At 34.3% G+C, this 26,134-nt stretch overlaps 1 pseudogene; it reads right to left on the reverse strand.

The window, feature by feature from the left end:
• Nucleotides 1–26,134, reverse strand: part of LOC102028717 — a 173,069-nt pseudogene that overhangs the window by 44,484 nt on the left and 102,451 nt on the right.

Consider the following 26,134-nt stretch of genomic DNA (forward strand, 5'->3'; position numbering starts at 1 on the left):
AAATTTCATAATCTAGGGAATAGCTGAGTTAATTGAGAGGAACCAAATCTCTGTGAAGGCATAAAGGATGAGATCTAGATCCTTATGAAATATTAAATTCTAACCAAAACACCACACAAGGGGAATGAAAAGTTGTGTGCATGTGTGCAAATGTGGCAAAATGAAATTTTTACCCATGCTATGCTCCATCTAACTGGTTTTTCAAATGCTTACCTGAGCATCACAGTGCCTCCAATAGACCCATATCACTCCAGAATTTGTTTTTAAAAAGTTTTTTTTTTTTTTTTTTTTTTTTCCAGTACCAACTTTATTTTCTCTAGATTAAAAAAAAAATAGAACCAACTATTTAGTTTTTGCTTTTTTTCCAGTACCAGGAATCAAACTCACGATCTCACGCTTGCCAGGCAGGCGCTGTGCTAAATCCCCCGTCACTAAAAAGATTTTTTTTTTAAATTATTCTGGTGGATTTGTTTTCCTGAGAAACCACTTTGAAGATATCAATATGTAATACAAGAACCATTGTTAATTACCTACAACTTTGTCTGTGACTCTGTACTGTTTGTATTGTTCTTATGCTATTTTGTAAATGGACGTCTGTTGGTTAATGTTTTCCTTCTCTTATTTTTAAAATGAATTTAAAAAATAAAATTATTCTGGTAGAAATAACTCAGTTCAGTACAATGGCATATGAAAAACCAGATTTGCAAGTTTTGAAGGTCAAAAGTGAATTATTTGCTTACAGTTCTGGTTACTTAAGCTACTATTATGTGACCTTCCTTATTTTTAAAAATGTAATTGTTCTGTTATAATGTAGTCCATTGTGATTGTTGACTTAATATGCTGTAAAAGGTACTAAATTGTTTTGCTAAACTGCTAACTTGTGTATTTCTTATACTAATGTAATTGCCAAAATCCATATTTTGCTTGGTCACTGAAAGGTAGTCTTGCTGAAAAGTGTATGTTATTAATAAAATAGACATTAATTTTATACATTGCATTAAAATGTTTACAATTCTATGTATTTACCTATGAAATTCAAAAGATAATAAATTTAAAAAAAATAATTGACTCATTCCATAGGTCATCTCTCCTCTGTGTTGGTGGTTTCTTTTGCTGTGCAAAAACTGTTTAATGTGATGTAATCCACATTATTGATTCTTTGTAATATTTCCTATACAACTGGGGTTTTGTTCACAAAATCTTTGCCTGTACCTATGTTTTCAAGTGTTTAACCTCTTCTATATTTAGACAAATTAAATATTTCTGCTTCAATAGTTAGTTATTTTATCTATTTCTATTTTAGCTTAGTGCATAGTGACAGATATGGCTCTGGGTTCAATCGCTGGCACAAGGAAAATCAATTTCCCCAGTACAATTCATTAAAGAGGCTATCTTACTTCTAGTGAAGGTATTTGGGACTTTTGTCAAAGATAAGTTAGGCAAGTATGCTTGGAGTTTTTTCTGCATCTTCTATTCTGTTCTATTGATCCTTGAGCATGTTGCTTTGTCAGGGTCATGCTTTTTTTTTTTTTTTTTTATCATTATAGCTTTGTAGTACAACTTCAAATTGGGAACCGTGATTTCCCCCTGCCTTGCTCTTGTTGCTCAGAATTGCTTTTGCTATTCTAGGTCTCTTCCAGTTCCATATGAATTGTAGGATTGTTTTCTCTAGTTGTGTGAGGAATACTGTTGGCATTTTGATTGGGATTGCATTAAATCTGTATAACTGAATTGGAAGTATGACCATTTTGACTATGTTAGTTCTGCCTAGTCAAGAATAGGGAATATGTTTCATTTTTTATATGCTCTTTGATCTTTTTCAGAGTACTGTACTTATCATTGTAGAGGTCTTTTACTTCCTTTGTTACATTGGTTCCAAAGTATTTAATTTTGCTTGATCTACTGTGAAAGGTGTTGTTTCCAATTTCTAGCTCAGCAAATTTTTTGTGTACAGAAATGCTAGTGATTTTTGACTGTTGAATTTGTTCCCTGCTATGCTACCAAATTTGATTATTAATACTAGGAGTCTTTTGGTGGAGTTTCTCAGGTCTTTATGTACCATATCATGTAATCAAGAAATACTGATAATTTAATTTTTCCTCTCTTATTCATATTCCTTTTATTTTTTTCTCTTGTCTAATTGCTTTGGCCAATATTTCCAGAACTATACTGTACATGAGTGGAGGTAGTCAGTATACTTGTCTTATTCCTGAATTTAGAGGAAAGCTTTACTTTTTGTTCATTTAGTGTGATGTTGGCTCTTTGTTTGACATAGATGGCTTTTATTAGATTGAGAGAAGACCTTCTATTCCAATTTTCTTTAGGCTTTTTTTTTTTTTTTTGAACGGGTGTTGGACTTTGTCAGATGCTTTTTCTGCATCCATTGGGATAATATTGTAATTTTTGTCCTGGGTTCTCTTAATACATTGTATTACATTTGTGGATTTGTGTATGTTAAACCATTTCTTAATGCCTGAGATGAATCCTACTTGGTCATGATGTATATTCTTTTAGATGATTTGCTGCATTCTTTTTGCCACTATCTTACTGAAGATTTTGAATCTATGTTCACTGAAGAGATTGGCTTATAGTTATTATCTTTGGTTGGGTCCTTCTCTGGTTTTGATATCAGGTGAATGTTTGTTTTCAAGAATGACATTTGGGGTATTGCTTCTCTTTCAATTTTATTACAGTTTCAAAAGTAGAGGCATTAGATTTTCTCTAAAGTTCTTGTAGTATTCAGCAGTGAATCCATTAGTACTTGGGCTTTTCATTGTTGGTAGTTTTTTTTTTTTTTTCAAATTACTTCTTCAATTTTATTGACTGAGACTGACACTGAATTATTTAGGTTTTTTTATATTTTCTTGGCACAGCTTAAGTAATATATACACATTTTAGGATCTATCCATTTTCTTTCAATTTTCCATCTCATTAAAGTAAATGTTCTCAAATTAGGAACTAAAGTTCTAGATTTGAAGGATCTGTTGTAATTTTTCCCTTTTTATTCCTAATTGCAGAAATTTGGGTACATTCTTTCATTGTTTTCATAAAATTGGCTTGGGCTTTCTGTATTTTTATCAGTTGCTCCTCAGACAGGAGACGAATATCTAGAATATATAAAGAATTTAAAATTTCAGACCTCTCTAATTTAAATACCCAATTGACAAATTGGTGTGAAATGAATACAGAATTCCTAAATGAAAATTAAGCAAATAACTATATTAAAAAGAGTTCAACATCATAGGTCATCCAAGAAATAAAAATTCAAACAACAGCCAGATTCGATCTCAGCCAAGAACGAATTGTTATCCTTAAATAAATCAGGCAATAACAAATGCTGGTGAGACTGTGCAGAAAAGGGAGCTCTTGTCCATTTTGATGAGAGTGCAAATTAGTACAACCACTATGGAAATAAGTATGGTAATTTCTCAAAAAGACTGTATTCCGCAAAATTGAAAAATCATGCATGAGGTTTTGGGTGGACATTCAGACACAAATCATAACACATAGTATTCATGCACTTAAATATACAGATATACACATGTGAAATAGATATGTGTACATACAGATAGAGAGGGAATAGAAAGACGTATGTCACTGTTTGTAGAAACTCCAACACATTTCTGGAAAATTCAACCAAGTCATTCTGACATGAAACAATTAAAACCAAAATATAAGTAGTGTGACCAAGTTTAAGAAAATAACTGCCATGAATATAATTCAGTTTTAATTTTCATAATTCAAAAAACTCATATCTAGATATAATAAGGACATACTTTTCATAATACTATAAGTGACAGTACTTCAAAATAAATTAGCTGGGAATTGTGGTGTACACCTGTAATCTCAGCACTCAGGATGCTGAGGTAGGACTGCCAAGAGTTCCAGGCCAGCCTGGACTCCATAGCAAGCTCAAGGTTAGTTTAGGCTACATACAGATACCACGTCTCAAAAAGTTAACAAACATATATTTAAGGAAAGTATAGATAATTTCATATTATCAATAAAATAAAGTTTAAATCAAGGAGGAAATAATATATCTTTCTAAATGTTAAGCTGCAATATTTTGAAGGTTTCAGTCTTTAACAAATTAATGAAAGTTTTAAGTGAAAACTGCTAATAACATTCACTTGGATGACTAACACATGCAAATAGATCACAGTATTTTTAATTAAAGCAATGTAGATAGACTTTGCTTAGTAAGTTTCAAATCATGGTCTTATATTTAAGGCCTGATGAAATATATTGTTTTAGAACATATAACATTTTAATTGGCATAATGTAAAACATTGGATCTTTATTTTAACATTGGATCTTTATTCCCTGCACTGGGAATTGAATGCAGATTCTTCTTCACACTGAGGAAATGATTTACATCGCCAATCCTACTTTCTTTTGAGATGGGCTTTCCCTGAGTTGTCCAAGCTGGTCTGAAACTGGTGCTCCTCCTGCCTTAGCCACTTAGAAGGCTGGACTGCAGGTGTGTGTCACCACACCCAGCTCTGATCAGATTTCTACATGTACAGTGTGATATTGTTATCTATTGGCACAGAACTGTGCAGCAGATTTCTAAAAGTTATCCTTCATGGATAATTTATTTCTCTCCCTGTTGACTTGCATTTCCCTTTTGTTGTAGGACACCATGTTCTGCCCTTTGCTTTTGTGAGTTTGACAGTTTCAGATCTCATATAAGTGAAATCATGCAATACTTATCCTCCTGTCAGTCACTCGCTAGTTAGGATTCTCTTAAAATTCATCTATGCTGTCACATAAGATTTATTTATTTTTAAAGGTTAAAATAATCCATCGCATGCAAATGACATTTTTTCATTATTCAATGCACCGTTTTAATATTTAGAATGTTTCCACACTTTTAATATTATGAATAGAAGTGCAATTATTATGGGAGTGTAGGAGACCAGATAAGAAGATTGAAGCCTAGTTGTCTCCTCTGTTAGCATTAGGGAGAAAGGTAACGTGCAAGTGTGCTGATATGTTGCAGCTTCTAAGGAAAAGTTGATACAGTTGAGATCTTGTTTGTTTGTTTTTTTTCCCCAGGCATGTACCATGGATGGTAGGAGGCAGGTGAATCCTATGGTACTTTAATTGATTGTACCCATGTCTGAATGAATAAAGGCAGGGTGAAGCAGTAACTTGGGGCTCTTTGTCAAAAGGAAACAAGAGATCCTTGACCTTCACACTGTGTCCCTGTTTTTCATTCTCATCATCCTTCCGTCAGGCAAAAGCTCATAGTCTGGATCCCACAAGTGGTAATTGAAAAGAGACACTGACAGAGGAAGTCCACCCACAGGAAAGTATAGTAAGTCAGTGATGGGAACTTCCACAGCAAAAAGTGCTGGATGCTAAAGAAAATGGCAAAGTAAAAAAGGAAAAAGAAAAGGAAGAAAATAGGAACATGAGCATGTGTAGATAATTGTAACCAACTTAATGGAGCAGAAGTTCATCAATTTATGTACAACATTATATCCTTTTATTGGAAATTCTGTTGCACCAGTCTGGCACTCAAGTTACTATCCAGCTGATTTTTCATATGTTGCCAAATGTTATAAAAATAATCATTGGTTTCTTCAGATGGGTACATTTGATTTAGAGAGTAAGAAAGGGTTTGGAACAGGCTTATACCTAGGGTTCTGTTATATTCCCTGAAACTATTCACATGGAGCTTGGTCTGTGCAGTTCTTTGTCCTTTAGCTGTGGGAGAACATCCCACACCTAGTGAAACATTGAGCACGAATAGAGATGAAAGGGAAGAGATATGGTCCTCTTCTCTTCCTTGCCCTCTTCCTCCCTCCCTTCCATCTGTGGATGAGACAGAAGTAGTGCCTCCTTATCAAGGATTGGTTAGAAAGGCTGCATTTAGCAGAGGGCCCTTGGGGCATGCGTATTTCCACTTAATATTTATCTTGATTTTACTAATTCCACAATGAAATGTTCATGAGCACAATCCTTTGGAGTATAAATTGCTTAAATAATTAAAATCTAGTGTTATGAATAATGGGCTTCAGGGACCTTTCATGTTGGGCTTGTTGAAATTAGTCTTAAGAGCTTCACACTTACCTCATTTAGGCATTGAGCATTTATCTAAGCTCTGCCTTTCTTAAGAGTAATATTTAACTTTCCACATTAATTTTCAAGAGTTAGAAGCTGAGAGGGCTTGACATAATCTGGCACCAGGACATCTAAAGATTATAGAGGAAATATTGTGAACAGATATATACTCAGATCTAATATCGCAGTTAACCCTTCTAGACTATCAGCAAATGGCTCTCATAATGAAATGAGCCTGGGTAACTCTTCCTGAATATAGTGTTCACACTCAGTCCTTTGACACATTCTTCAAGACTCTCATAACATTTGTGCCCAATTCTTTTTTTGTTTTTGTTTTTGTTTTTTGCATACTGGGAGTTAAACTCAGGACCATGCACTTGCCAGGCAGGCGCTTATGCCACTGAGCTATATTCCCAGATGCCCAATTCTTAACCTGGTTACAGGAAGGTCTCCAATGACATATACCACATACTCAAAGGACAGAGATTATTGAGTTGCAACTGCCTTTTGAGAATGCTAATAAGCACTGTAAAAAAGTGCTAGAGGCCATCTGCGTGAGCAAAAATGTTGTGAACTATTTGAAAGTAGATCCAGATGTGGGTCATAAGTCACAAGTCTTTTCTGTTTAACTACACCATGTTTGGTTTAATTAAACAAAATCAGGCTTCTTCAAAACTACAGTGTTTAAATTGTGGCAAAACAGGGCATATCCATAAACTGCACTCACCTACAGGTTAAAAAAAAAAAAGTTGAAATTGCCCTTTTCCTGGAGGAGTTTCACTATTCCAAGATGTCACAAGGGAAATCATTGTGCCCATTGTCACCAATATCATTGAGATGGCACCCCACTCATGGGACACAGAATGCAGGCCTGGCTCCAGGCTAAACCAACAATGGAGGCATTCCCAATATGTAATTGCAGCCCCAATGTTCTGTACATCTCTTAAAGATAGTTGAGTCCCTTGTCAGCAGAACCCAAGGAAGCATGGGATTAGATTTCTTTGATGCTGAGTGGATGACTTTGATAGGCAAAGATAAATATGTCCGTCTTACCATGGAATCTGGAGACACCTCCCCTTAGGTACAATGGCCTTTGTCCTAGGAAAAAAGTAGTTTGGACTTGCAGGGTGTTGAAGTATTCCTTGGGATTATTTACTTCGACTTTTTGAAGGGAAATTTAGATCGTGGTTCCATCACAAGATGTTTGGGTATTTAAACCAGGTGATTACATAGCTCAACTGATTTTTTTACTGGCTGTCAGAACCACCACTATTAGTTGATAAGCTAAAACTTTAACAGTACCCCCCATAATCAGGGACATTTATCACAGACCACTAGCCCACATATGCACTTAAGGTTAAAGGAAAATATTTTTGAGGGCTTAAGAACACAGGTGTAGATGTTACAGCAATGACTTCATCCCAGTGGCCACCTGCTTGGCCTACCTGGGCAGCCAACTCCTTGGTGGGGCTTGCGTCACCCCGATAGGTTATGCAAAGTGCTATAACTATGCTTTGTATATTTCTGGATAATATTAAGGGAATATTTCAGCTATTTGTTGTAGGGACCTCAATCAATTTGAGGAGATGGGATCTGCTGAGTGGAAAATTAAAATTAGTAGTATGATAACTCCACCTGTTGATGGAAGGATGTCCAAACCTGTTGTTGGAGGAATGAAAGGGAAGACAACAGCTAAGAGACAAATTTTTAATAGGGGTCATTGTAATTCTCCATATTCAAAGACTATTCTCATTAAAATGGAAAATTTATGTGCCTGTTTACGTGGATTAATGGGCCCTGCCAAAGGTGAAGTTCATTCACTATGAGCATTAGTGGAAGAACAGTTGAAAGAGAGACAAATCGGGCCTTCCAGTAGTCCTTGGAATACTCCAGTTTTTGTTATACCAAAGGAATAAAGTGCAAGATGCTTCTGGATTTAAGAACTACTAATCAATGTATTTATCCTGTAGGTGCTTTCAAGCCTTGGCTCCCCTTTCCAACTACAGTCCCACTGGACTGGCCTATGATAGTTGTTGATCTTGAGGATTGCTTTTTACCACCCCTTTGAGTCCACAGAACTGAACTCGTTTAGCTTTTTCTCTTCCTGCAAATGGTTTTGCCTAGCCTATGCACTGATATCAATGGGCACTTTTACCACAAGGGGTGATGAACACTGTTACTCTGTGTAAGTATTTTGTTGGTCATGCTTTAGATCCCATAGGGAAAAAATTCCATCAAGGTATATAATATATTATATGTATGACATATTGCTTACTGTAGATTCTCAACAACAATTTATCCTTCTTTTTGCAGAGACTAGATGGGCTTTGAAGCAACATGGATTGTGCAGAGCCCTAGAGAAAGTTCAAACTGTTTTTCTCTGTCTTAGTTACTTTTCTGTTGTTGTTGAGAAAAAATAGGCTGGTGCCCAAAATTAAGGAAGGAAATGTTCATTAGCTTATGGTTAGTGGAGGTATCAATCATAATCCAAGGCAAGGTGTCATGGCACAGAGGCAGCATTTCAAGGTGGCCAAAGACAGCAAAAGCAACAAGAGCAAAAGCGGGTAAAAGCAATTCTCTTTACCTCCCTTATATTCTAAGGAGGCTATCCACCCACACCATCTCCATGTCCTCCTCTTTCACAAGCTCAGGATGTTCTCAAATTGGGGACTCTGGTCCTCTGCTGAGTCACTTCGTTAAATTTTTAAACTTCTCAAGTTGACACAGTGTATTAAACATAGCAATCCACCCCTTGTCAACTTGGCAGCCAGACCCATTTCTTTAAACCAATTTCCAGGTACAAAGACATGCTTATTCTTATCATTTCACAATTTGAGCTTTATAACACCAGTTTAACAATCCTTAAGAACCACTATTAAGTCTATCAACATTATATAACATTAGAACCATAACATTCTACCCCTGTCATGTACATTCCTTTAAACAAAAGGCATTTACTCCATCTGCAAGAGTTGCCAAAGTACTAATAGTTTCAGCACTGCTGAAAAGTCCAAGTTCCAAGTCTCCTCTGAGACATAAGGCAAACTCTTAGTTATGCAAATGAAAATTTAAACACTTCCAACATTTAGTGGCACAAGATGACATTTTTGTTCCAAAATTTACAAACAGGGGATACAAAGGATGGGGATGAAAGGATGTCTAAAATCCAGTAGGTCAAACATTAATTCCTGTAATTTCATATGCACCATCTGAGGTAATCTGTGGCAAATTATGAGCTCCAAAAGGCTTGTGGGAGTCCATCCCTATGGGTGGTTATACCTGATGGTTATACCTCCCATGGTTTCTCCCTTAGGCTTACTTTATAAGGTTTGCAGATTTCCCTGGATGATCCATATTCCTGGCTTTTCTGAACTTCTGGGGTCTCCAGTGCCCCTTCAGTTTCACACTCACAGCCTTACACACTGCCCTCTCAGGGGCACACTGCCTGTCTCCTAGGCCTTCTGAAATTGAGGTAGAAACCTTTTAAATCCCATATCCCTTGCATTCTGCATGGTGCTTAAAAGCAGCACCATGGTGTGGTGATTTGTGTCTGAATGTCCCCCAAAAGCCTTATGCGGTCATGGGGAAGAGCTTTTAGAGTTCATGATTGATTCATGGTCCAATGTTGGAATTATGGGTGTGAGTGCTACACCTGCCCTGGGGCAGACAGTTTGCATACAACGTAAGGGAGGGAAAGAGGCTGCTCGCCACTGCTCTTCCTTTTTGCTCTTGTTGCTTTTGCTGTCTTCTGCTGCCGTGAACAGTTGCCCTCTGCAATGTGCCACTCTGCCTTGGAGCCAGCCAAGTATGAACTGAAACCTCCACAAACTGTGAGCTAAATAAACATTACCTTCCTTAATTTTGGGTGTCCTTAATTTTGTCTCAACAACAAGAGAAAAGTAACTAAGACACATGGGGATGATGCCAAGTTCTGCTGCAAGCTGGAGCAGTAGCTAGTCTTTCCTCTCTCTCTGCTGTCGGGGCCAAGTGCCTGGATGTTTGGGCACTCTGAATCCAATTATGAGGAACAAATTTTCTATGCTGCCACCATTCTAGAATATGGAGCATCGTGGCTTTCTCCCCAAAGCAATATCTTTCACTTTTTCAGTTTTGAGCCTGTAAAGGAAAGAGACTTATTGGTTTTATGATGCTCTCAGACCATCTTTTACATTCTCCTGTTCCTTCTCAGCAATTCAGATATCCTCACCTTTATCTTTGAAGACCATAGCTTTACTGATGTTTCCTTTCTAACCAAATTCACAACATTTTAAATCATGCTGCTGGACTATTTGCTCTTGGTTCTCAACTTAGATCTGGCTAAAAGCCCCCAACAGTAGCTGTGCCATCTCCTCAACATGAGACTGCCTTGAAATTTCCTCTCCCATATAAATTAGTGAGCCACCTTTCATCTCAGTGTCAGGCAAAGTCTCTAGACATGAACAAAAGGCAGGCAAACTTTCTTCTGTGCCATAACACACATTGTCTGTTCTCCAACAACCAATGCAGTCCCTCCCAGTGGAAATCTCTCAAGCTTAGTCTTTACCAGTTTTCAGGTCCTTTGCGCTCTGACCAGAATCTCCCATACAGATCATCCTAAGTCTCTCCAGTTCTACTCTTTTGGGATCTATCTCCAAACCTTTCCAAATTCTTCCCAAAAGCCATTCCCAAAAGCTCTGGAACCACATGGTCAGGTAGAGTCACAGCAATGACCCCACTTCTCTGGTACTAAATTCTGTCATTACTTTTCTCTCATTGCTCAGAAAAAATACCCTGATGCCTAAAATTAAGAAAGGAAAGGTTTATTTAGCTCACAGTTTGTGGGGGTTTCAGTACATACTCAGTGGGCTCCAAGACTGAGAGCCATGGCACAGGGGCAACTGTTCAAGGTGGCAAAAGACAGCAAAAGCAACAAGAACAAAAGAGGGAGAAGCAGCCCTTTTCTTCTCCCTCATATTACAAGCAGGCTATTTGCCCACACCATCTCCATGCCCTTGTCTTCCACAAGCTCAGGATCTTTACACAGTGAGGATCCTGGACACTGCTGAGTCACTTCATTAAACTTCCAAATTTCTCTTGTTAACACAGTGTATTAACCATAGCACCCCTACAGTTATTTGGGAACTCTCATGGAAGAAATAGCAATTTGAGTCCAAAAATTAAAATTAACAAACTTATTACAAACATTAAGTGATTTTCAGAAATTATTGGGGGATATTAATTAGATTCACCCAAAATTGAGGGTACCTACACCTTAGTTAAGCAATCTATATAAACCATCGCAAGGGGATCTACATTTGAATTCTCCTCATACCCTCAAACCTGAGACCCTTAAAGAATTCTAGGCAATGGAAGCTGTGTTGGCAAATAAACAGGTATTTGAAATTAGTCTGACTGTGTCTCTTATGCTGATCATACTGCCTATTCCTCACTCTCCTACTGCAGTTTGTTGGTAAACTAGTGATTACAAATATCAACTTACTAAGTGGCTTTATCTCCTTGGCAGCTTACAAGGAATCTTCAGGCATATGTAGGTCAAATGCCTAGGCTGGTTCAGTGGGCCTGTCACCACAGCATACAGCTTTTAGGATTTGATGCTAACTGTATTTTGCTTCCTATCAGTCTTGTCCAGCATTCCAAGCCTTACCTATAGCTATTATATCAGAGACCTTCAGGTAGATGGATGTGACACATATTTCAACTTGGCAGACTTTAGTATGTGCATGTTGGTGGGGACGCTTGCTATCGTTTTGTTCATGCTACCTGCCATGAGGGTGTGACTGTGGGATAAATACAGTGGCATTTTCTCTCAACATTTACAAATGTGGGAGTTCCTAGCAAAGTGGAGATGGATTGTGGCCATGCCTGTTCAAGTGGGAGCTTTCAAAGGTTTTTCAGTAATGGAATGTTGGCCATTCTGCTGGATTTCTTTGTCATCTACAGGACATTAATTTAAATGGATGGAGTAAGGAAAGGAGAATCTTAGAAAATAGGTGAAAATATTTAACATAAAGAAAGCTTAATAACCTTCCTAAGCTGGATGTGGTGGCACACACCTGTAATCCCAGTACTTAGGAGGCTGAAGCAGGAGGATTGTTGCAAATTTGAGACCCACCTGGGCTAGAAAATGAGTTCAAGGACAACCTAAACTGCATAGAGATATCCTGTCTCAAAAATGACAAAAAATTAACATTCTTGTTATTGAGCTGAGTTCCTCTAAATTATTTAAATACTGTGTACTACAGGTTCAGATGATAAAAATCTTTACTTCAGTTTGGGATGAAAAGTGAACAATAGACTGCTCTTTCAAGTATATTTCATTATTAAGCAGTCAGATTGTTTTTTGTCACACAACTTCACATTTTCTCTTTCTCTAGCTTCTATTTTCTTGGCCTTGTAAATGTAAGTAAAGTAATTTATGACTTTAATTTCTGTGAAGTCACATTTATGATGATGCTCCTGAGACTGTTTTATTTGATTCCTCATAAAGGACAGTGGGTTGTTTATTTTTAAAGCAGGGTTTTAAAGTTAACACTGCATTTTTATTTGATTTAATCTTTCATTTTATGATGGATTTTGATTGTCAGTGAATTCACATCATATGCATTAATGAGAATCATCAAAATATTACATAGACTTTGCAAAAATTATGTTGATTTCTACTTTGTTATGAAAGTATTGCCATGCAAAATGTTGATAATAATAATAATATCATTATTTGTTATTTGTAGTTATAAATATAGATAAATTACTATTCATACACAACGCAGAAAAATTCAGTTTTCTAAACAAATACATGTAATTTATGCCAATATTCAGATCAGTTTTGAGTAGGAAATATAAGAATGTAGGTTGGTCTGCATGTGGTTGAGTAAACACTTACTGTTCACTTTCTTCATGGAGTTGTACTGCTCTATAAGAATGCAAGGTGACCAAGGCTTGGACTTTAAACTCTGCCCTCACAGTAATTTACTATGGAGGTGTATAAGAAGGAGCCATATTTATTATTCCCAATAAATACTATGTCAACAATATTTTATAATCATCAATAAATATGCATTTATGTATACATAGATTCATAATATTCTATTGAAACATATTTATCATGTATGACATATGCATAATATATAATAATGTATTAAATATTTACAGATGTCTGTAGCACATATGTGTATGAACATATATATTCACACATATATATATATATATATATGTCAATTTAGGTAAAATCATATCCATTCTCTGACACAAATATAATAATAATTATTAATTTATTATTATGATTTCCATTTGACCTTATAATTCATTTATTAATTTTCCCAATATTTGGTTAACTTATAAAAAGTATTTTAACTGAAGTAACAAGACACTTCATTGTGTTCTAAGGCTGGAGAATATTTGACTCACTTTATTATCTGTAGAAACCATTTTCAACCATGATTTCTAGCAAACACTGTGGCATTCTTTTAATATAACTGATGTGATAAAAGTTACTCTGAGCACAATTTGGCATTTCCACAGAAAACACCTTAGGAAAACTTCAGTTATCCCAATAGTGGCTTACTTATGAAGTTACTAATATAAATACAGAAAGAATGTGGCTAAACAAGTATCTTTAAATAATTCAAAGTTAATGAAGGAAAAAGAAGAAGGACAGAAAAAAACTAAGACAGCAAGATTTAGGATTGAAAACAAAATACCTTAATGCAAGAAAAGAAAGGCCAGTTGTTGATTATTTCAAGTATTTCCCACGCAGTTTGGTTTTTGCTCTCTGCTTACCCTTATGTCTTCAGGATTTCTACCTACTTTCTCTTCCAGTACATTTAGTGTTTCTACTTTAATAGCTAGATCTTTGTTCTATTTTGACTTTGGTTTAGTTAATAGTGGTAGACCTGGGTCTAGTTTTAGTCTTCAGCCTACAGAAAGCTAGTCTTTCCAGTACTTTCATTAAAGAGGCTATCTTTCTTCCACTGAACATATTTGGCCCCTTTGTCAAAGATAAGATGGCTAAGTGTGTTGTAGTTGTTTCTGAATCTTCTAATCAGTTCCACTGATGCTCAAGTCTTTTTTTTTTGCCAGTACTATGCCGATTTTATCACAGTAGCTTTGTAGTATAATTTCAAGTCAGGGATTGTGATGCTTCCTGCCTTGTTTATAGTAGCACAATTCGTAATAGCTAAATCTTGGAAACAACCCAAAGGTTAATCAACCAAGGAATGTATTAAAAAATATGTATTTTTATACAGTGGAGTGTTACTCAGCTATAAAGAAATATAAACTTGAGGCTTTTATAGGTAAATGGATGCAACTAGAGACCATACTCATAAGTGAAATAAATCAGACCCACATGTGTAAACATTGTATTGCCTCCCTAGTGTAAGAAATTGAAAGAGTAAATAAGATCCAAAAGATTTGTAGGTAGATGGACGCAACTAGAGACCATATTCATAAGTGAAATAAATCGGATCCACATATGTAAACATCATATTGTCTCTCTGGTGCAGGAATCTGAATGAGTAAGTAAAATTCAAAACTTACAATAGCTGATAGGAAAGGGAAAGAACTTGCTCAAGGAAAGGAGCAACTGGTGTGAAGGAAAGAAGAAAAAAGAAAGATGTAAGGCAAAATCTCTGGGATATATATATCTGGGATAACTGTATTGCTGGTGTCTGATGGTATACCTATAGGAACAGTTAATGCTTAAAATTTTTTACCTTTTGACCAATTTTGCATGCTTATATCTGGTAATCTAAGCAAATGATTTGAAGATAACAATACACAATGGAGCAATCATTGGTGAATTCCTACCATCTTGTCTAGTGCAACTCTTTATTATCTCTAAGGTTTTATTTAATAATTATTTTTTATCTCTTTAATGGTTTGAATAATCTTCCATTCTTACATCTAGTAATCTAAGCAACATAGTTGACAATAACTGTATGTAATATAACAACCACCATTAATTCCTATCATTTTGCTTTGAAATGCTGTATCACTTTTAATATTATTGCTCTGTTTTGTTTATGCTTGTGATGTTGGTATGTTGCTATTATTCTTCCTTTTTTTAACTACTCTCTTTAAAATAAAAAGAAAAGAAATAAAGATTAAAAAGGTACAATAGATAGTATGAAAGGGAAAGAAACCGCTCAAAAGGAAAGAATAAGTGGGATGGAGGAATATATATAAATATAATATTATATATATATATATATATATATACACACATTCTTTCCCTTTATCTTGTATATATACCATATATATAGCTATCTTGACAGTTAAGATAATTGAAAGGAACAGTTTAGTGTTTATATTGTTTGGTCAATCTTACATGCCTATATCTGTTAATCTGAGCAACTACTTTAAAGAAAACAACATGCAATATAATAACTATTATTAATTTTGCATGGTCTTATTTTGAAATTCTGTATAATTTTTATTGGCTGATATTCTTCTTAAAATTAAAAAAAGGAATCTTTGCTCATACAGGTATGTATTCAAAATAATTCATGATTCTCAGCATTAAAAAGGAGAAAAATATTTTGGAAAACTAATTGAGAAGTCTTTGACAAAATCAAATATATTGATTAATAGTTCAGGTAAAGATAGTTCACCACAGAGTTTTCATCACAATAAGTGTTTCATGCTTTTCTTTTTCCCTATTTAAGTTTATAACAGCTTTTAAAATAATTTATCTGTATAAATAATTTGCATAAAGTTTATATTTCTACAGCACATAGTTATCTACAGGTGAGAGTTATTAGGTAGTAATTACCAAAACTGCTTAATATTGTATGGTTTCTCTTGGGTAAGAATCCCAAGATATAAATAATTTAAAGAGTATAATATACAAAGATGAGGGCCAGGGATATAGCTCAGTGGCACAGCATCTTGCTTGGCAAGCACAAGGTCCTGACTTCAATTCATGGTAAGAAAATAAAAAAAGATGAGAGGTAACAGTAAGATATACTACATGAAGACATGAGGAAAATACAAGGATAGAGGGAGACGGGAGGAAAGACAGAAAGAGGAGAAGTGAAAAGGATTAAGACGTGATATAAATATCAACCAATACTCCACAGTGAGTACATTATGAATCATAAATATATATTAATATTTTTAAATTGACTCGTAACATAATTACCTGTGGACTTTAAAAAGCATTGATGTCCCGTGTCTATTGTGACCAAAAATAAATCAGAACATTCATAGATTCATTCAGAAAGTTTCCCATGTGATGACCGTATTTGCCGGGTCTGAGAGACATAGCCGTTAAGAATCTTATTCTATTCAAGAAGCCCATGACCTTTCTATGAAAGTCTTCTTTCAAAAGGTCTTTGTTCAGTATTTCCAACAAACATAGCACCATTTTTCATGCAGATGTGCAAACGAGCCCATGAAGTATTTACCATACTCCTTTTTCACTTCTATGCCACACAACACAAAATTAGTTTCCTTCTTAAATACTTTGCCTATCTCACCTTGGTTGTGTCTGTATCTCTGGTGCTGACGTGCAAGTCTATCCTGTCACACTGATTCCCTGCAGATCTCCCAGCTCCCACTGTCACACCAGTGGCTTTCAAACAGTTATGAATTCTACAGTCCAGAATATGGCATTTATTTTTTAAGAAAAAGTAACGCACCTAATCATACGATAATCTTTCATAAAAATGCATTTTTCAATGCATGATGCATTCTTCATTTTTTCTCCCCTTGGCCTCTTGGCCCTGTTAAATTTGCAGCCTCAAATTTTCTTCCCATCTCCCGAAGTCCACCTCCTTCTTTAAACTATTTATATGTGGGGATTTTCGTATGAGAGAAACAACACAGTCTCTAACCTTATGTGTTTCATGCATTTTACTTAGCTTTAGTATTATTAGACATGAATATGTGCCATCACCCAAAATAAATAGAAATTTATGTATTGCATACATATGCCAATAAATTTAAATAAGTAAATATCAGCAATAACAATATATTTTGAGATAAATTTAAATAAAGCAAGCAACTAGTATTAGTATGTAGTTGAGTTGCAAACTTTTCACATTTTGAAGAAATATTGATTGCTTTTCCAGAAAAAAATACAGTGATGATGTCTTAAAATTCTAAGAACAGTTTTATGTACCAAAACATTCTTTAATAGAGAGCTGGGATAATTTAACAAATAACTGACCTATTTTGTCACTACTTTGACCTATAATTATGATCAAAATGACTTGTTGCATGAAAATGTATACATATACACACACACATATATATGTTTACATGCATATGCATATGTATGTTTGCATGCTTAGGCATATGATATGTACCTACACACACACGTATGTGTGTGTGCCTGTGTGTGTATATGTGTTATTCTGTGTTTCTATTATGTTTTAAATCAAGAATGTCACCGAAAGACCTCACACATCCTAACTGAAGCTTTTGGAAGGTAATTAAATCGTGGGGTTGATCTAGCTTACTTGCTATGAGAAGGTAGGGTCTCGCGAGAGCGGCCCTGGGAGTGTGACTTGACAGCTATGTCTGGCTTTCTGAGTCCTTGGCACTCTTTCTCTTTCCTCCCGTTACCTGGAGTGTCAGGTATTTTGTCCCAGCAAGGGGAAAGTGACGTGGACTCAGCTCTTAATTTTTGTCATCATAATATAAAATGTATATATCATTTAATTAAAATGAAATTAATAAGCTTTCCCATTTCACACATAAAATCAAATGTTTTATGGTGAATATACTCTTAGAAATAATGATAAATTCATAGAAATATATATATATATATATATATATATACACACACAAACCCTCTGGCTTTTTTATAAGATATCCAATGATAGATATAATTTTATACAATTAGCCATTCATTCATTTATTCATTCATTTTTGCAGTGCTGGTCATTGAACTCAAGGCCTTCACATGGACCTACATCTCCTGCACTGTATTAATTTATTGTTTTGAGACAGGCTATCACTAAATAACTCATTGCCCAGGCTGGGCTTGAACATGCTGTCCTCCTGGCCCAGTCTTGCGAAGTGCTGGTACCACAGGTGTTTGCCATTATGCTCAGTGTTTTTCATTTACCTTTAACACTTAAGATGATAATGGCTTCATGAGGAAGATACATTTGCTTCATGTGAAACATAGACTTTCTCCTCCATAGACACTAATTTGCTCTTCTCATTTTGCAAGTCTTGTGGCTTTGAGACTTAGAAAACTTAATTAAATATAAAGCAAAGGGTACTTTCATAGAGCAGGCACCTAATAATGGAGGACATAATTAGCTGCTTGAATGGTAATAGGACTATAATGAAAAACCACAAAGGAACATATATGCAATTACAAGAAAGTACATTAGAATTCTATTGTATTTAATGCACACCTAAATTTATAAACATCCTAGTGTTTACTTGGGTTTACATATCCAGCTGTAAAATACACCAGGATACCAAATTGTTAAAATAAAATATTGTCTTGTTTGTCACCTTATGTTTATATGTTCCATCTTTATTCAATAGTATCTAGTAGTGTTTTGCCATTTACAACTGCAGATCTCACTGTATGCAATCCTCTTTATGTTCTCTTCTTAGACAAGGTTATAAAAAGGTGACAGACTTCCTGCTACACCTATGATTAGAGTATTAAAATTAGAATTTTCTAGAGTGTAACTGTTTGACCTCTTTTCATGCATTCATTTTGTTTTCTGACAGTTCATATAACTTATCTTTAATGAACTTTCTGTATTTAATCAGTGCTCAGTTTATGCACACAGGAAGTGTTTTATTCCAGCTTAAAACTAGAAATATGACTACAACATATTGGTAGATTTTACATAACAAGATGTTAAAATCATTTAATTTTTCACTTCCAACTCATTAGGAATCAGAGTTTTCATCTGATAATGATGCTAAGGTAATAACTGAGTTCCTTTTCAAAAGTTCCAGGACAATAGTTAACATTTTTTTCAAGAGTTTACAGATTTGCATATCCAACTCTGGGATGCCAAAATTTATACTCATATTGCACTGGTATAAAAATGTACATCCCTGCCAAAGACTCTCCTCTATCTCTCACGCATGATATGTGGTCAAGAAGGGATGATGTTCCAAAAAGCTCTTTACAGAGAACAATTAATTGGAGAATTTCAGTAGAAAACACATAAAGGCTAAGGAAAATCTGCTTATTGTCAGAATAGGTGTTTTCCAGATATCTCCATCAGAATTATTTTACTGTTATGAAATAAAAGCTAGTGTAAAATATATTTAAGTGTGACAGATTTTCCTAGAATATTCTAGTATTTCCATCAATGTGGGCAATTGATAACTAAGGTGATTGGAGGCACAAATTATCTAAGTCTGTTACTTGATTTAGGTTTATTTTGTTGTTGCAAATTACGAAAGAACCCAGCTAGGATTACTGGATCTATTTGACTATTTAGGGACTGAAGACCTAAAACTGCAAATTGATCTTTCATTATTCATTGGAGGATAAAAGTAGACTGAGGTTGAGCATTTTCTATGAAAGCCTTGAGAGCGCCCAATAACCCAACATCACATTATAGAATTCAGAATATAAGTAACACAGCAATGCAGGGAATGCTTCTTTCAAATTTTCAGAAATGTGTAGAAATACTTGAAGCTCACATGCAACATCCCAAGCCAGGCTGATACACCATGAGATGCCTACTTCATCTCAAACTAGTGTGATAGAATGAGATACTGACTTATGCTCTTCTGAACACAGTCAGCCCTTTAGTAACTACATAAGTGGCATCTGACCTATGAACTATAGTATAATGTATAAGAGAATAGAACAATAGGTTTTACTAACCCAAAGCTGTACCCAGACCTATGAACTTCTCACAATTTAAAGTTTTTAATCTTACAATGACTGTCATCCTATGTTTCATGGGTAGTTTGGTCCTCTCATATATGAGGCAAATGCCCTACCACTCAGCTGCATTTTAAGCTCTCTACCTTTTAAAAAATATTTTGAGACAGATGCTCACTAATTTGCCCAGGCTGACCTCAAAGTGATGGTTCTCCTGTCTCAGCCTCCTGAGAAGCTGGGATTAGATGCACAGGCAACCACACCTGATGCAATCACATGTGCAGTTTTAGAGTTGATAAAGAGCCTTTAGTTTGCTCACATACTAACACCAAACCGATGAAACAAGATGATATCTTTACACAGAAGGCAAAACCAATTTCAAGATTGTCTCTATACAAAGTGTCAACAAGAATATCGATATCAATATTGTTTCCTGCTAACCTTGTATATGGTAGTGGAAATGATGCTCCGAGAAAATTGCTGAGGTAGTTTAGAACTGTAAAGGTGTGCAGACAGTTTCTCTGAGGGGTCTTTTGCATTGAGTTTTGAGATGATCATGAAGCAGTACTCAGTAATTACCAACCTCTCAGTCACTGACATCTTACCTTAGTTAAGGACAACAGTCGAAAGATGCAAAATTCTGTTCCAATTTCAGGGAAGTAATGCAGGAAAAGAACCAAAATGGACTGTTATAAGAATGTGAGACAGGCATGTGGTGCATGTCTCTATTCTCGGCACTTGGGAAGCTGAGGCAGGAGGATCGCCTTGACTTTGAGGCCAGCTGATATTTTATAATGAGCAATCACATGAAGCCTAATGAAAGGAGTTTTTAAATTGTTTTTCATTGCTGAATCTTTTTTTTTTCTTATTGTTCCACATTAAACATTAGCTCTTTGAGGTGGACAACACTCAGCTCTCAGATCCAAAAATATTTTCTTTTATTAGATGTGTGCCTCAATGATGACTATTCAACCTACACTATTGCGCTTGTTTTCTTCTGCCTGGAACTGACAGAGCACACACTAGGTCCTTGATACCTTCTGGTCCTTGAACAAAGGTGTGACCTTACTGAATTCGTCCCTACACCTGAGATGAAAGGAGATTGCATTTGGGGAGGAATGGACACCCACGCCTTCCTACCACTCCATTTATTTTCATTTTAGCACAGTCATCTCTTTTTGTGCATCATATTATGTATCATGTCTCCCAGCTGATCTTATAAAATGTTTTATTTTTCTGTAAGTTGTCTAAACTGATGAAAAACAGCCTTATAGAAAAATAAGAATATAGGTATATAGTTGAATATGCTATAGACTCCTACATAAACACAAATTTTAACTGGTTATCTGATTTCTTACTATTTTTATATTGACACAAAACTCATGTTAATTATTGAACTCATTGACTAATTATGATATATGTGGTACAAAGTACTAAAAATTACTCAAAATCTATAGGAAGGGGAAAATAATATCCATTTTAATAATGCACTAAAGATTTTTAATAAATATTCTAACAAAATAACATATGTAAGGAAAATGAAAATCAGTGCTGGTGAAATTGTTGAAGAGGAAAACTATAAAATTCATGTATTCAAGAGCATACAAATTCTGTGTAGAAAAATTCTGTATTGTCCCTAATGATTTTTAAAATTATTATTCTCATATTCTCTTTAATGGTTTGATCAATCTTCCATTCTTACATCTGGCAATCTGAGCAACTTCGTTGAATATAATAATGTGTAATATAACAACCACAGTTAATTCCTATCATTTGGTTTGAAACCTTGTATCATTTTTAATGTTCTTGCTTTGTTTTGTTTGTATTTTGCTATTGTTCTTTTTTATTTTACTATTCTCTTTCAAATAAAGTTTAAAATCAAGGTAATATAAAAACAGACATTTCAATGAGTGATATTTTAAATTTGGTCATCAGATATTTTATTATTTTTATTAGTATGTATTTCTGATACATAATTACATTCATCATGGGGAATGGGGAAATGTATGTTTCACACAACCATCCATCTTCCTTTGCTCTCCTCATCCTCCCTCCCCTCCTTCTTTTCTCCAGGTCTTCCACCCATCTTCAGGATGTACCTCTCTGTTTCATCCAAATTCTTTTTGATTTCCTCTGCCAAAAACTAACAAATTACATGGCAGATGAATCTAAAAAAGTGGTCAAGATAGTTTAGTCCTTTTGAATTATTAGTATACTAAGACGTTAATGTTTGGATGTAATGTTTGATAAACTCCTATTAAAATTTTTTTAGAATATCATATTATAAATTATTATCAAATGAATATAATAACAGCTATAATTTTTTACATAAAGCATTACAAATATTACAAGGTAAGACCTTTGCAAAAGTAATACTCCTTGGATTGGTGTTCTTTGACCCTGGCACAATGCAAGAAAAATTTATTAATATCTAAGCAAATGATAGGTATACTTTATATTTCCAAATGCCTATTCCTCAAGAGTATAAGAGATAAATACACCTTATGGGTGATCAATTGTGAAGATAAGTGTAACAGCAGTAGCTTATGCTGCTACTTACATATTTAGGTAATTTATGCCAAAAGGATATTAGAATCTATTCTGACCAGTATTCAATTTATTTCTGTATATTACTTCTTCTCCACAACCATGAGGTAAAAAGAACAAAGTAATGATTTTCTGAAAAGTGGGCAAGAGAGTGGACAATAGAGGTCTTTAGTGTTATGATAAGTGCTTTGTGACAAGTTAATGACTACATAATGAGAAATAACTGAAGTAAACTATTTCTTCAGTTTCTACTAAGACAAATTTAAGTAGATTCATTTGTTTCTAAGCAGTGTTAGAAGGCTACCTCTGAAGGGAAAGCGTTTTGAATTTCCTCATAAATGTTTAAGAAAGAGTTGTCTTGATTTGTATAGAGTAAGTTTGGCCACTCAGGACTTCAGAAGCGATAGGAGATAAGAAATCAAACTAAAAGAGGTGAAAACCTCATTAATTATTATCAATATTTTATAATCCACTATAAGGTTTATTAGGTAAAACTCAGTTAAAATTGACACACTGAGACAGAAAAGCAATTCCTTCTTATGTTAAAAAGGATTCAATTAATTTACTTTGGGATAATCCCTAAAATATTAATCGGACATGATTAACACGATGTCTTCTATTAAGTTTTAAAACAAATACTTTAAAAGGACACCTGGAAAGCTGTCTGGATATTAGAACAGAAAACTGATGAATTTTAAAATTTTAATATAAATATATTTATTCAAATATCCTTTATTATTGAATTTAAAATGCATCTGAGTTCTAGAAGTTGCAATGCAGCAATTTTAAAATCTATCCACTAATAAAATTATTCTCTGTCAATAATGTACTTTTCAAGACAAGTAAGTGTAAGTAATAAATATTCTACTCCTACATTGGTCTCTTTTTTGTTTGTTTGATGTGTGATCAATAATGGTCTCTGTGGTTTTAGGAACTAACCTAGAGACAAGCAGGTATCCTGCTTGAAAATGTTTTATGGTACATATTGCCCAAGGATTTTCTACCTTACATATATACATATATATCTGAATTTTATTAAACACACACAAAGATACACAAACACCCCAAATAGCACAACTAGTGCATGATCTTTCTTTATCAGACGTTATGATGATGACCTTCAAGTGAGAAACACCAGTAACTAAACTGGTCCTCTTGAAATATCCCTGTAACCCCAGTACTCCGAGAGATTATTGTGGGAAAATCACAAGATAAAGCCCTGCCTAGGCAACTTAGCAATCTAGAGATAGCCTACCTCAAAATAGAAATTAAAATTTAAAAGGTTTGGGAAAGTCGTTCAGTGCCTGTGTTTAATCCCCAGTGCTGCCATACCAAAATAAATCAAAACAAAACAAATAAAAACATGATAACTGCATTCACTAGATTATTTGAGCATACGCTTTGTTTGAGACACTGTTTTAAACAGTTTTAATTGCAAATATTCATATCTTTATCTCCTTTTCTCTCAAAATGACTATAATATCCTTCGGGAAAAAATATTAAAAGACGAGATAATTTTAATGTGTGGACCCTAATAATGGCTGCCAATGGCCAAAAGGGGTTAAAGGAATGGACTATTCTGTAAAGCCAGAATGTTGGAAAGAAGTTATAAGAAATTGTTTCAATTACTGAACATTTTTATATCGGCATCACTTATATGGGTTGACGTTTTCCCTCCAAAAATGCTTCAAATTCAGATATATTTAGAAAACTCGGGATTAAATATAGTAGAACATATTACTGAACTTCTCAGAGAATTTAATGAACATTGGGAATGTATAACAAGATAATTATATTCTTTTTTCCAGTCTAATTTGACCAGAGAATGCAAATGATTAGCAGAGCCAGAAGTTGCAGTGTCATATCTGGTGAATGAAGTCAAGGAGGATACACTGTAATGTTTTTACTAGGTAGGTAACACTCAGCAGCTATATATTTTTAAAATCCAAAATTGCTTCAGAGAGTGGCAAGAAAGATGGAATAAGTATTTTCCAAGTAACGAGGAGGACTTTTTCGTTTTGTTTTATGGCGGTGGAATAGGGGGGATTAATGGCAATGTACCTTTCTCTAATAAATTTTTTAATTCAAAGATTGACTTTCTATTCCATGGAGTATCATTAGCTTTGAAAAGGAAGGACATTCTGATGTATACTATAACATAATATGAACCTTGAAGGTTAATATTAAATAAGATAAGCTAGATACAAAATAAGGATACGTGGTTACACTTGTATGAGATTGAAATATAAATTCGTAAAGAGAGAATGTAAAACGATGGCTGGGAGAAGGGACTGTGGGAAGCTAGCTTTTAAGGGTAGAGGATTTCTGGAAAATGAGAAAGTTCTGGTAATTGTGTTGACTGCGAAACACTGTGAACGTGCTAAAGGCGATCTGTAACATTTAGAACAGCATAATGTTGTGTCAGATCTATTTTATCACTGTATATTTTTCATGAATGTATATGTATAATTTTCTGTTTTCAGTAACCCTAAACATCAATAATTCAAGATCCATTTCCATAATTTGAAGATTAAATATGGAAATATTCATGATATAAAATATTTCTTTGAAGAATAACTATTGAGATCCAATGATATTACCAACAAAAATATTAAATATTTTTAAATTCTCAAAAGTAGTTGGCTTGATTATAGCATTAATACATTGATTTTTCATAACATAATTTAAATGCCTAAATAGCTATCTCTTTCCTTTGTATAAATTGATGACTTCTTTGAATTACATAAATCACTTAGCTTAATATTGGATTTTGACCATAAGCTCCATGAGACAAGGGTTTTCCATTTATTCACTCAAATAGCCCACTTACTAGAACACTGTTAAAACATTAGTAGGATTTTAAGTACATTTTTTTTCTTTTTTTTCTTTTCTTGGTACCGGGAACTGAACTCAGGACCTTGCTCTTGCCAGGCAGGAGCCTGTGCCGCTGAGCTATATCCCTGGCCTCCATTTTTCTCGTAAATAGTTATTTTTCAATTTTCTCAAAATTGATTCCAGGCATTTGAATTATTTGATTGTATTGCATATTTAGTAAATCCTACTAGTAATTTTAATTGAATTGTATAAAAAATTATGTGATTAATGCTTTCTATGTTAATGTAGCTCACATTTATTCCAAATATCATTTTGTTTTGTTTCAAGTAAATTTGTCATTCCTCATATAGGCTATATACTCTCTTGGATCCTTTCAAGGAAATCTGTATTTTTACTTGAACTCTAAAAAGTTTAATATTATTTTTAAAACAATGTTATTATAAAATTTTATTCTTGCTGTTTTTGTTTATTTTCATTAACAGTAGTTCCTTTGTTGTTACACTTTTTCTTGATAGCATCTCTAATGACTTAATTACTAATAGAAATAAGTGTAAATATGAGTACTTGTATGATTAGATAGATATAGATGTACGAAAATATTCTTTCTATATTTTAATCTTATAATATCCAAAAATTTCTGTGTATTTCATATTCACTGCTGTAATTAGTAAGACTGAACCTTTTACTAGATGGATCGGTGATTGAGTTATATATGCTTATGACAGAGACACAGAAAATGGTATTACATCAAAAACTTTTTCATTTAATATACATTATTAAACTTTGTTCTAAAAGTATGATGTCCCAGAGAATAATAGGAACTCAGAAGCTCTAACAATATTGATCCAAAAGTTTTTAAATATATAT

The sequence above is a fragment of the Chinchilla lanigera genome, unplaced genomic scaffold (assembly GCF_000276665.1).
Source record: "Chinchilla lanigera isolate Chin_1 unplaced genomic scaffold, ChiLan1.0 scaffold00005, whole genome shotgun sequence".
In the NCBI taxonomy this organism is placed as follows: domain Eukaryota; kingdom Metazoa; phylum Chordata; class Mammalia; order Rodentia; family Chinchillidae; genus Chinchilla; species Chinchilla lanigera.